This window comes from Triturus cristatus, chromosome 5_2 (genome assembly GCF_964204655.1).
Source record: "Triturus cristatus chromosome 5_2, aTriCri1.1, whole genome shotgun sequence".
Classification (NCBI taxonomy): Eukaryota; Metazoa; Chordata; class Amphibia; order Caudata; family Salamandridae; genus Triturus; species Triturus cristatus.
Genome location: NC_140588.1, coordinates 932,074,967 through 932,087,331, shown reverse-complemented (window position 1 = coordinate 932,087,331; position 12,365 = coordinate 932,074,967).

Genomic DNA, 12,365 nt, shown 5'->3' with positions numbered 1-12,365 from the left:
AGAAGGGTCTTGGTCTAGAAAGCACGCTTTTGTTTATTTGGTGTAAATCCGTTCAGTAGTTTTTGAGAAATATCGAAATTTACAGATATCGATATTTGGGAATTCTGCCATCTGATTGGCTGAGGCGTTACGAGCACGAGCTTGCTGCTGATTGGCTGCGAGCGCAGTGAGCGTTTGCAACTAGGAACTGTTGGCCGCCATGTTGTGATTCCGTTGAAGTGAGTAAGGGGAAAAAGGGCAAAAACTGTGGGAAAGAGGAGGGTAGGAGCACTCTAACCTTTGTGGGGTGTTTAGGGTGTGCTGTAGAGGGGGTGCGAAGTGAACTAATCATACCTACAGGTGTGAAAGTTCTAGGCTACAAAAATTAAGTGAGGTATTGGCTAGTGTGTGATGTTTCTAAGGTGAGCTTGTGCGCGACTTGAGTATTAAAGCGTGAGCTCACACTGTGGTGCCGATTACGATCCTGTAAAAAATGTCCCCGTACGACTCGTATCCGGTCCTTTTACCGTACGAATCGTACAAGTGCCGTACAAACTGCCAAGTACGATTCGCATGGGAAAAAGTCCATACGAATCGCATTGGGAATAATTCCCCACACGTCCTCGGGTCGGAAAATGTGTCCGACACATCCTTGGACGATTTACCGTACAATTGTGAAAAGTGAAGTCCGACCGCGCTAGTACGATCCATCCCGTGCGTCCGATGTTACAACCGGATGGAAAAAACACCGTCCGCACCGAACTCCCATAGCAACCATGGAGACATGTGCCCGCATACGCGCCCAACACTCCCCCCAGCCCTCCTATGTACGAGTCGAATCCCCACCCGTGTATGTACACCCGTGTATGTACGAGACGTACCCCCACCCGTGAATGTACACCCATGTATGTACGAGACGTACCCCCACCCGTGTATGTACACCCCCGTACGCACGGCCCGTACCCCCACCCGTGTATGTATGGAGCGTACCCCCACCCCAACCGTGTATGTATGACCCGTACCCTCACCCGCATATGTATGGAGCGTACCCCCACCCCAACCGTGTATGTACGACCCGTACCCCCACCCCAACCGTGTATGTATGACCCGTACCCTCACCCGCGTATGTATGGAGCGTACCCCCACCCCAACCGTGTATGTACGACCCGTACCCTCACCCGCGTATGTATGGAACGTACCTCCACCCCAACCGGGTATGTACGGACTGTACCCCCACCCCAACCATGTATGTACGGCCCGTACCCCCACCCCAACCGTGTATGTACGGCCCGTACCCCCACCCGCGTATGCATGGAGCGTACCCCCACCCCAACCGTGTATGTATGACCCGTACCCTCACCCGCGTATGTATGGAACGTACCCCCACCCCAACCATGTATGTACGGACCGTACCCCCACCCCAACCGTGTATGTACGGCCCGTACCCCCACCCCAACCGTGTATGTACGACCCGTACCCTCACCCGCGTATGTATGGAGCGTACCCCCACCCCAACTGTGTATGTACGGACCGTACCCCCACCCCAACCGTGTATGTAGGGCACGTACCCCCACCCCAACCGTGTATGTACGGCCCGTACCCCCACCCCAACCGTGTATGTACGACCCGTACCCTCACCCGTGTATGTATGGAGCGTACCCCCACCCCAAACGTGTATGTACGGACCGTACCCCCACCCCAACCGTGTATGTATGGCCCGTACCCCCACCCCAACCGTGTATGTACGACCCGTACCCTCGCCCGCGTATTTATGGAGCGGACCCCCACCCCAACCGTGTATGTACGGACCGTACCCCCACCCCAACCGTGTAGGTACGACCTGTACCCTCACCCGCGTACGTATGGAGTGTACCCCCACCCCAACATTCCAAGTAGGGAGCGCACCCCAGGCCCCAACACCAGCACCTTCACCCAACATCGCGCATGTACGAGTCGTACCAAGCCAGACACAAGGACAGCACTGTACAACAAAATTGCCGAGGTACACACCGTACACACGCTAAAAACGCACGTACACAACCAGGACAAAGCACAACAACACAAGAATACACTATTCGAATGGCACAAAGCCACAAAACATGTCCAACAAGCACAAATACAACACATTCACTGACCTGCAACTGCCAAAATCCCAAACAGAGGCCCAAAACACAACCACTCCTTATAACACACCCACCCAAAGTTCAAACACAGCCACACCCACCAATGGACCAATAAAAAGGGCCCACAGACACAAACCATGAGCCTTTGCAACAGACTCACTGCTGCCAGACCCCACAGACAACCTACAGCACCATACTTGAACCTTTACTACACCTTACACTTGCACACCTTCACACACCCACCTTCACAAACACCCCCTCATCACATTCACACACACACCTGCACAACCACACCCACACACCCACAACCATCCACACCCACACCCCCCACAACCATCCACACCCAGACCCCTCACCATGCCCACTAACAAGAATCCAAAGTTCACTAGCCAAGAGTTGGAGGTCCTTGTCGACGAAATCCTCAGAGTCGAGCCACACCTCTTTGGAACATTGGTCAGACAGACCAGCATTTCCGAAAAAACAGCCATGTGGCAGAGGATTGTCGATGCTGTGAATGCTGTTGCGTCCACCAGAAGGACCAGGCATGAATGCCAAGCCAGGTGGTACGATCTGCGGAGGAGGGTCCGAGCCAAAATGACCGACGACCACAACCAGGCCAACATCACTGGAGGAGGGCCGCCCCGCAGACCCGTACAATACCATCCCTGGGAGGAGAGGGTGATGGCCATACTGCCGGTGGTGTCAGTGGACGGATTAGAAGGACTCCGAGACCCGGGTGAGTACACAAACAACTCACTTCACATGGAGGGAACGTCATCCACAACCAAACTCACAATCAGTCACGCAACCACCCCAAGCTATCGCATGACTCAACCACACTCCATGAACACGCACATGCCACTAGCGCCACCATGCCCCATGCACCCAGCTGGACAATACCAAGTCACAGGCCACAGAAAACACCAACACAAGACACAGTAAGCCGGATGGCGGGAGTGTGGGCCCCAAAAATCACATAGTGCAACTCAGGAGCAGACAACAATGCCCTCTGCCCATATGGCCTAGGTCACAGCCAGACAAACAGTGTGTCCCCACACAGGAAAGACTTGCCAGCAAATGACGGACGCCTTGCATTAAGACATGGTGGTGAAGGCACGTTTTTGCACATGACAGCAGCTAATGAACAGCCAACACTGTGAAAGAGTGGCAGCACACACCACCACAGCAGCAGCGCAGACACAGACACTACACCCAATGGGTGCCTGGAGATCAGAAACAAACTCACATCAACAAGCCAAGGGCCATTCAAAGATCTGCTAAAAGTGTGTGCCTAGGAAGTTGGGCTGAGGTGACAGAGGGTGACACACAGAGGGAGGGAGAGGGGGAGAGAGAGAGAGGGAGACACAGGGAGACGGACAGAGGGAGGAGGCTGACACAGGGAGGGAGGGAGAGGGGGACAGAGAGGGAGTGAGAAAGGGACACACAGGGAGACCAATTCAGCCTTGTGGGGTGTGGGAATGTCTGCTCGTCAGCAGGTGGACTGCGTGCATGTAGACAAGGGTGGCCTGTGCCTGAATCCCCCTCTCTTCTCCATGGCAAAACACTGGGCCATGTCTCAACCTGTGCACGAGCACAACGCCAGCTACCTGCATTATATAAGTGTGTGGAACAACTCCATGTGCCCACGTACAGTGCAACACGGAAGGCTCCAATGCATGGCTCGCCACACCTGCTCACTCCACTGCTGACTGCAGTCACAATTGACGCAGCAAGTAAGACTGTGCCACACATAGGTAAAGTCTCAAAAGCTGTGGCCAAGGGACATACCCATGCACAAGTGCACTGTGAGTGGAATGCAAGACATATCCAAATTCCCAGAGGAAACGTGCCAACTTAGAAACGAATGAAACATGGATGTTGCATGGAACAAAATTAACATTGTCTCTCTCACACACAGGTCAATGTCGTGGATCACCCCCCAACACTGGGGGGGAAGACTCACAGGACCCGGCTCTGCGGGATGACGGACCCACCGGCAGCGACGACTCACCACTCTGTGGACGACCCCGACCAACCTGGCCCCTCTGGTGTCCAACCACCTGCAGCACCTGCGTCAGGTACAACTGGGCCAACCACCACCCCCCCTCCTGCCACATCCCAGGAGACACCCAGGATCCCTGCCCCACCACCACGATGCAGCCAGGCTGACCAGGAGGAACACGGTGTACCGGGCACCCAGGAGGAGGCAGGCGACAACGCTAATGCCACCCCTCAGGGGTCCCGGAGACCCGATGTGCCCACAAGGGCAGGCCAGGTGCAGGTGGGCAGGGGTGGTGGGAGTGGAGGATGGCGGAGGCGCGAGCCTGACCACTTGGCTGCGGAACCGGTATATTCCCATGTCAAAAACATCCTGGACACATACCGGCAGGACACCACGGGCATGGCCCAGGTTGTGTCCATCCTCGAGGAGATCAAGACCCAGCAGGCCCAGCAACATGCGGAGCAACATGCCTGTCTACTGCGACACCAAGGGCGGATGGAGGACAGACAGGCTGAGCTCATGACGGTGTTCACGGGAATTCACAGTACACTCCGTCGGATAGCTGACAACATGGGCAACCCTCCCTGTGCCACCAGGCGTAGAACATCACCACCCAGAGGGAGGGATCAGGAGGAGGAGGAGACATCCGACGGAGCATCCCAAACATCATCACGGCCTGCTTCTGAGGGTTCCCACAGGAGGGCGGGTCGTCCACGGAAAAGACCGTGAGGGTCGGCGCAACAGCACCATCTCCCAGGACACCTGGCCTGGCACCTGGCCCACTGGACCAACAGCAGCACATCAGCAAAAGACATTCTCTGCCACATGGACATGCTGGTCACTGTCTGACCAATGTTGACAAAGACTGTGGCATGGACTCTGAGGATTTCCAATGGCAAGGACACCAACTCCCCTAGTGAACTTTGGATTCCACACACCCGGAAAGCCCCTCATGTCATACCCCCCCCCCCACGTACCCCAACAAAAATAAAAAGTTACACGATAAAGAGATGATGCCTACATTTTGCATTATTACCTTACATGTGTCTTGTTAAGTCTAACCATGCCTGAGTTCTCATATGACTTCAACCATCCACACCCTGGGGCCTGAGTCTGGCACAGGACACACATGGGTCACAATGTATTAGGCAACACAGACATGGAGCACCATACGCACCCGTGATGGGCCCAACCAGCTGAGGGGGTGGCCGCACAACCGTGCCGACAGACATATTGAGTACAGCGACAGCCATGCGCAGAGGTCAGGGATAAGGTGGAGTGTCCTGGGGGGCACCCAGGTATGTGTGGACAGGTGGCAGAACCATGTCCTGCAAGCTTGAGTCAGGTGGATGCAGAGAATGGTGGCCTGGCCAACGTTGGATGCATGGGGATGGCACATGTCACAATACCCACACAGTCATGGACATCATGCACAATACACAGTCTATTCCCACACAAACAGCTTGCATCTTGCTACTCGACACATAGACACATAGCCACTATCACGGAAAACCATGCCAGACATGCCGTATGCACCGTGGCAACACACCAGCATTGACTGAGAAGAGGCACCTTTGAGGCATAGGGACACCATTATTATTCATGTATTCGGGAATGCAGAGGCAACTCGGAGTACACATAAACAGGTCATGTGGAGTGACATGTGGGTCCAACACTGGAACCCCCCTTCTGCAGCACAAATGCGTGATAGCCATGGAACTGGCACACAAGTGTCGGCTAACAGCTAAACACCCCCTGCTGCTCACGGAGAGGCTGCCATACACCATTGATCCTCTGATGTGGAAGTCCCACACCATGTCAAGCCAATGCAAACCGTATGTGTCCGAGGGCAGTGTTACACACATTGATGCCATCATCACAATCCACTATCCCATCACAGATGACTGTCAACAAGTCTGACCATCTATTCAGGTGTACCCAGCTACATGTCATGTGTCCCATGGTGATGCGACATGTCTGCAGAGGAACCAAACATCGACAGGGGCAGTGTGCACACATCGTAAACAACTGCCACACCCAATACACCCCTGATGCATCCCTTACCCTAAGGAGACTTCCAAACTTGTCCGTGCGTGTAACGCTGAGTCAGCACACGATGACGTGTCCATGAGGAATAGCAGTGCCACAACAATGCAACCAGCAGACGGCATGCGCAAGTACCTGGGGATGAGAGACACACAAGAAGTCAGCCACAAAAAGCACAGCCACTTGCATGTGCATGTACTCGACACATGTAAGGATGACAACATGCTAGGTCACAATTATGACTGGGGAAATACACTCATCACTGGCACCATCACTCCAGTGACACATCCACACACACCTCTGACTCACGTGGCATACATGCAGATGGACACACACATCGCAACACATGCCACACGGGGACCAATGCGTGCACACACAGACACTGGTACTCACCACTAAGCAAAGAAGTCGCGTATGAGCCGACTCCGGATGTCCTCTTGCGGAACCACATCCTCCACATCACTAGCCCCATTGCCAAGCCCTTCGTCCTCCACGGGTGGATGGTCCTGATCATCTTGATCAAGGATGAGTGGCACAGCTTTCTCAACTGCCATGTTGTGCAGCATGCAGCAGACCATGAAGATTTTGCAGACCTTCGCCGGGGCATATGGGAGGGCGCCGCCGGTCTTGTGGAGGCATCTGAATCGGCTCTTCAGGAGGCCAAATGTCCTCTCTATCACTCGCCTTGTCCGGCCATGGGCGGTGTTGTAGCGGAGCTGGGCCGGCGTGATGGGGTTGCGGAGAGGTGTGATCAGCCATGGCATGTTGGGATAGCCAGCGTCCCCTACATGGAAACCACATGGACATAAGTAGGACAGGAGAAGCGGTCGTGCTGGAAGTCTACGCAAAATACAGGACAGACAAAGTGTACCCACCAACAACACATGCTAGTTCGTTGCACAGCTGCGTCATCATTTCAGGCACCCTGCTACGCCTCATGATGTAGGCATAGTGTGCTGATCCTGGAAAACGAGCACAGACATGTGAAATCACCATGTTGGACAGACACACCACAAGGGCATTGATGGAGTGGTAGTGTTTGTGATTCCTGTACGCTACCTCCTGTGCCTGTGGTGGTACCAAAGCCACATGTGTCCCATCTATGGACCCAATGACATGGGGCATCCCTCCCAGGGCATAGAATTCACGCTTGACCCCAGTCAACAGTTCAGGAGTTGGGAAATGGATGAACTCATCCAGGTGAAGCAACATGGCCTCTAAGAAATCATGCAGCACACGGCTGAACATGCTCTGGGACATGCAACCAACATGAGTTATGGTATATTGAAAGGTACCCGTGGCAAGAAAATGTAGGGCTGCCATTACCTTCAGCTTGGGTGTCAGTGCCGTAGGATACCTGTGCAGCGGTTGCAGGTGTGGTGCCAGCCTTGCCGTCAACTCCTCAATCAACGGTTGGGGGAAGCGGTAGCACCGTATACAGTCATTCTCCCGCATGTCAGCCAAGTCCGGAATTGGTCGGGGAAGAGGCGGCGCTGTGCAGTAATTTGGAAGTGACAAGGAAGAGTGAGTGCACTACAACAACAATAGATTTGTACTGAGCACATGTTAATCTGTCAATACACATATGCTACATACGGAGTCAGGTATGTGCCACATGCCCTGGACACGTATGGCTGCCAGGTGACACTCCTACCAAGACCCAGCTACACACGGAGATTGTGAACCTCCACATGCCATGGCATGGGATTAGCTGTGTCCCAGTGTAAGTGAACAGCCAGACGCAACACAGGAGTGACATACATCAACACATCAGCAGAAGTAGGATGTCGATACCAGAGACAGGTAGCGGAACACTAGAGCCACAGGTCACATGACATTACACTAGGACATCCCACACACCTTGCCAATAAGGTGTACATGTAATGACTCACCACACATACATTGAGAGGATGCAGACATGTCCTTGTTACGCTACTCCGTGTCCCATGCATACATACGCACCTCACATCCGATACCACATGTGGCCTGGTGTGCGTAACAGTGTGCCATGTCCATCTACACACAGACACATGTTGGTTGCTGCAACAGCTGATGCTTTTGAGGGAGCACCAACATCAAGCTAATGGGAACACACCACACATACATGACATAGACACATCGTGCACCGTGGGTAGTCACATGTCTGGTGTGGTAACACTTGTAGCGGGCATCAGGGGACACTTGCGTGTGTTGTTGACTGTGCCATGCCAGTGACGCTCATCCCAAGTGTGCAGTACGACATGCACACATGTCAAAGGAGTTAAGGGCATGCCTGGCACACATTGCACCGTCACACATAACATCTGTACACATCTCATCATACATCTGTTGCCTTCTCGACTCAGGAGTAATGTGCCACATCACAGCCTTTCACACCTGTGCCCCACACATGTAGTACTGCCCAGACAATGCCTTGATGTCCATCCATGGACAAGTATGTCAGCTCTATTCCTTCCTGTGTGCTGTCTGTCACAACTGTGATGTGTGAAAGGCACCGTACATGCGCTCAGAGGGCCTGTGTACGTTCCCTATCACTATGGGAGTGCTGCCGTATGCGTACCCATAGTGATAGTGAGCGTACGCACGCGTGTACGGTCCGTATCACTATGGGTGTGCTCGCGTATGCGTACCCATAGTGATAGTGAGCGTACAGGCGTGTGTACGGTCCGTATCACTATGGGTGTGCTCGCGTATGCATACCCATAGTGATAGTGAGCGTACAGGCGTGTGTACGGTCCGTATCACTATGGGTGTGCTCGCGTATGCGTACCCATAGTGATAGTGAGCGTACAGGCGTGTTTACGGTCCGTATCACTATGGGTACGCATACGCGAGCACACCCATAGTGATACGGACCGTACACACGTCTGTACGCTCACTATCACTATGGGTACGCATACGCGAGCACACCCATAGTGATACGGACCGTACACCACCTGTACGCTCACTATCACTATGGGTACGCATACGCGAGCACACCCATAGTGATACGGACCGTACACACGCCTGTACGGGCCGTTGCTATGCATTTGGGGTGCCCTAGGGCCCTGGTACGCACCGTACCTGTGTGTGGAACTCCAAATTACATAGGGGACACATGAGGGACAAGTATAAAGGCCTACATGCATGCTGGTTGTCATGGAGACCAAGTTTAAAGTATGAATTCTTTTCTGCAGGTGCACAGCAGAAGTCAGTTTGAATGAATCTACTTTGTTGCAATGTGGTTCTGGAGTTGACATCATGCTCAAGAAAAAAAAAACACTGACTGTGCTAGGTTTGAAGGGATTGGAGGAAACATAGGATGCAAATGTGAGTGACCAATCACTCTGTACTCCTGTGCATGAAACAGGCCAGCAAGGCAGATATAAGGCAGCCAGGTCCCATGAGGAAGCACTTACCTGCACATCTTTGGATTCTACGACCCAGCTGCTGCTCCTGATTCCCTGGAACCATGTCAAGGTCTGTGGAGAGGGCACAGCCTTTCACCCTGGAGGAGAACCTGGCATTGCTGGATGTGATCCTCCCACAGTACCCCCTGCTGTATGGGCGACCAGGGTATCAGGTGAGTGCAGAGTCTACTAGCACAGACTGTGTCCCTTTTTTGTGACTGTGACTTCTGCCATTGTGTCCAGGTGTGACACACATGCAATGTACTGTAGGGGAGGTCCCAGGGGGGGGAATGCCTGATGTCTCCCAGCCAGAGCATGCTGTGGTGCATGTCTGCCGTCCTCACTTGCATTGTGTTTACTGTGACAATCACTGCATGGTGCATGCCACATTCTGCCTATCTCATCCTCCTGGGAATGTAGCCTCTACAGTCCTCATGTGATTATGTGGTCAGCCCAGTGTGACAGGTGACTGTACCCACAGATGTGTGTTAGTTCTGTGTACCTGTGCTGAGAGTGTCCACATGATGTGTTCGTACCCTGGACATCGGTGTGTGTGTAAGTCCCCTGTCATGTGGGTGGGTGCATATGTGGAGTGTAGCACCCGGGCTGCATGAGGGATGGATATACCCTGCCCATCTGATGTGAGCAGGGAGCAGTGCTGTGTGTCTGACGTGCAGAGCCAGCCCCACACCTGTGAGCCCCCCCATCTAGTGGCACATGTGCAGAGTGAGGTTTGTCGCTGCATTTGGCAATGGCAGGTGAATGTCCTGTGCCTGTGTGTGTCTGTGTACTCTGCTGAGGTAGCGTCAGTGGCCTGTGGCATGTGACTGCTTAGAGGTGCTGCACATAATCCTGGTGTAGCTTGTGATGCACAGTGTGAGCCTGGATCATTGATTGTGTCGTTGCCCTCATTCCACCTGTGTACTTTCAATGGCACGTACTGCTTTTGCCCTTCCCCAGAGGATCATGTCCCTATGACAAAGGTGCAATGCGTTGGATGCATACTATGCCTTGTTGTAAACAGCAAATTAGTTCTAATATGTGTCTCTGTGACATGTGCCAGGTGTATTGATGTAGTGTCACTTGTTCATCCTCACAGGTAGGCGCCTCTGCCAAGAAGCAGATCTGGATGAACGCCGTCAGTGCCGTGAGGAGGACGGAGGGTCGCAAGCGGCGCCTGGCCCAGGTGAGAAAACGCTGGCAGGATATCCGGTGCTGGATGCGGAGGATCGCACGGGTCCTGCTGGGGGACTCACCTGAGACCCATAAGAACGGCGGGCACCGCCGTCTGACCCACATCCACAAGCGTGTGCTGGCGGTGGTCTTTCCAGACTTGGACAGGCGCTTACAGGAGAAGCAGCAGCAGGAAGGGGGTAGGTACATGTGTGTTTGTTGTGTGTCACCAGCATTTGTAAGTGCACAGTTGCATGGATACACTGCCAGGGTTTAAAGGTGCTGTGCAGATCCTGTTACCCACAGTATAGCGGTGCTCTCCTGCCTCCCTTCCCCTCCTTGCAATGTGTTCCCTGGTCTGTGTGCAGTCACTCCTTCACAAGGTTATCTAGGCTGGCACTTTATCCACGTGAACAATGCCTGTGGCATCATGTGTGGGGGTGGTGTGTGACAGGTTTTGGGACCTTGCCTGTGCCCTGTCCAGTTCAGTACTTGTGGGTTCCATGTCAGTTGGCACTGATGCTGAGTCCAGACATGGGAGTTAGTCTCTCAAGTGTCATGCCTTACAGCACGCATGTCCTATGTTGTGGCCTGTGACATGATGTGCATGAGTGTGCGATACGCATGGTGCAGGGATGGTGGCGTGTGTTGCAGTCATTCCCATTCAGGACCATGGAGTTGTGTGGCCACTACTGTCCCCTGGGGCATATTTTCCTAGGTGTCATGTGTGTCATCACAAAATGTGGACACTCTCAGTGTCTACAGCATAGGTTGTGCTCTGTGCCATTGTCCCCTGGCACCATGTATATTGACGTAAAATGTAGTACAAGTGTCCACTGTACAGCCTGACCTGATTTTCCTTGTTCATACTCACGGTGGCCAGTGCCTGTGTGTCTTGTTACAATCATCTGATGATGACCATTTGTACATGATTATTTGGACAGGCGCACCTTGGGTATTTGGTGTCCAATCTGGCATTTATGCAGCCCATGTGCATTTCACTCAGACTAAGAGATGTAAGTGCTTCCTGTGTCTCAACTAATTGTCTCATGTAGGGGGTGGTTGGTGCGGGCTAAGCCTACATGTCAAAACCTGATATCTCCTTGCTAGGTCTGGCCAGTGTGTGATGTTTGTCTGGACATACACTCAAGGTGCAGTGAGCCAGTCATGGTGGGCATGTTTTCAGTATTACCTATGCAGCATGTGCCTCAAGTTCATGGATATGGTCCCTGCTCATTCCTATTTTCGGCAACACTGTGTGGTGCAGATGCAGTGCTGGATTGTCCCCAGGGCCTGGCTCCTCTGTCAAAATACATTTCATGTCATTTGCTATTGTGTCATGCTCTCCATAGTTTTTCAGTGGCATGGTGGGTCAACCAACTGTGTGTTGCATGCCCTACATATGTACCTTGTTTTGTAGATGTTACTCATCTTTCTTTTCAGGCTATGCACTGTAACCTATGTAGATTGGACTCATGTGACATATGTATACAGGTGTATGATCAATTGCTGTCTCTTCACCTTGCCCACAGCATCGTCAGGGGACACTGAGGGAGACATCAGCACAGACGGAGCGGAGGGACCGAGCACCAGTGCCAGCGGTGACATCGTGGCTGGCACATCGAGTGGAACTGAGGCAGAGGAGAGTGAGGC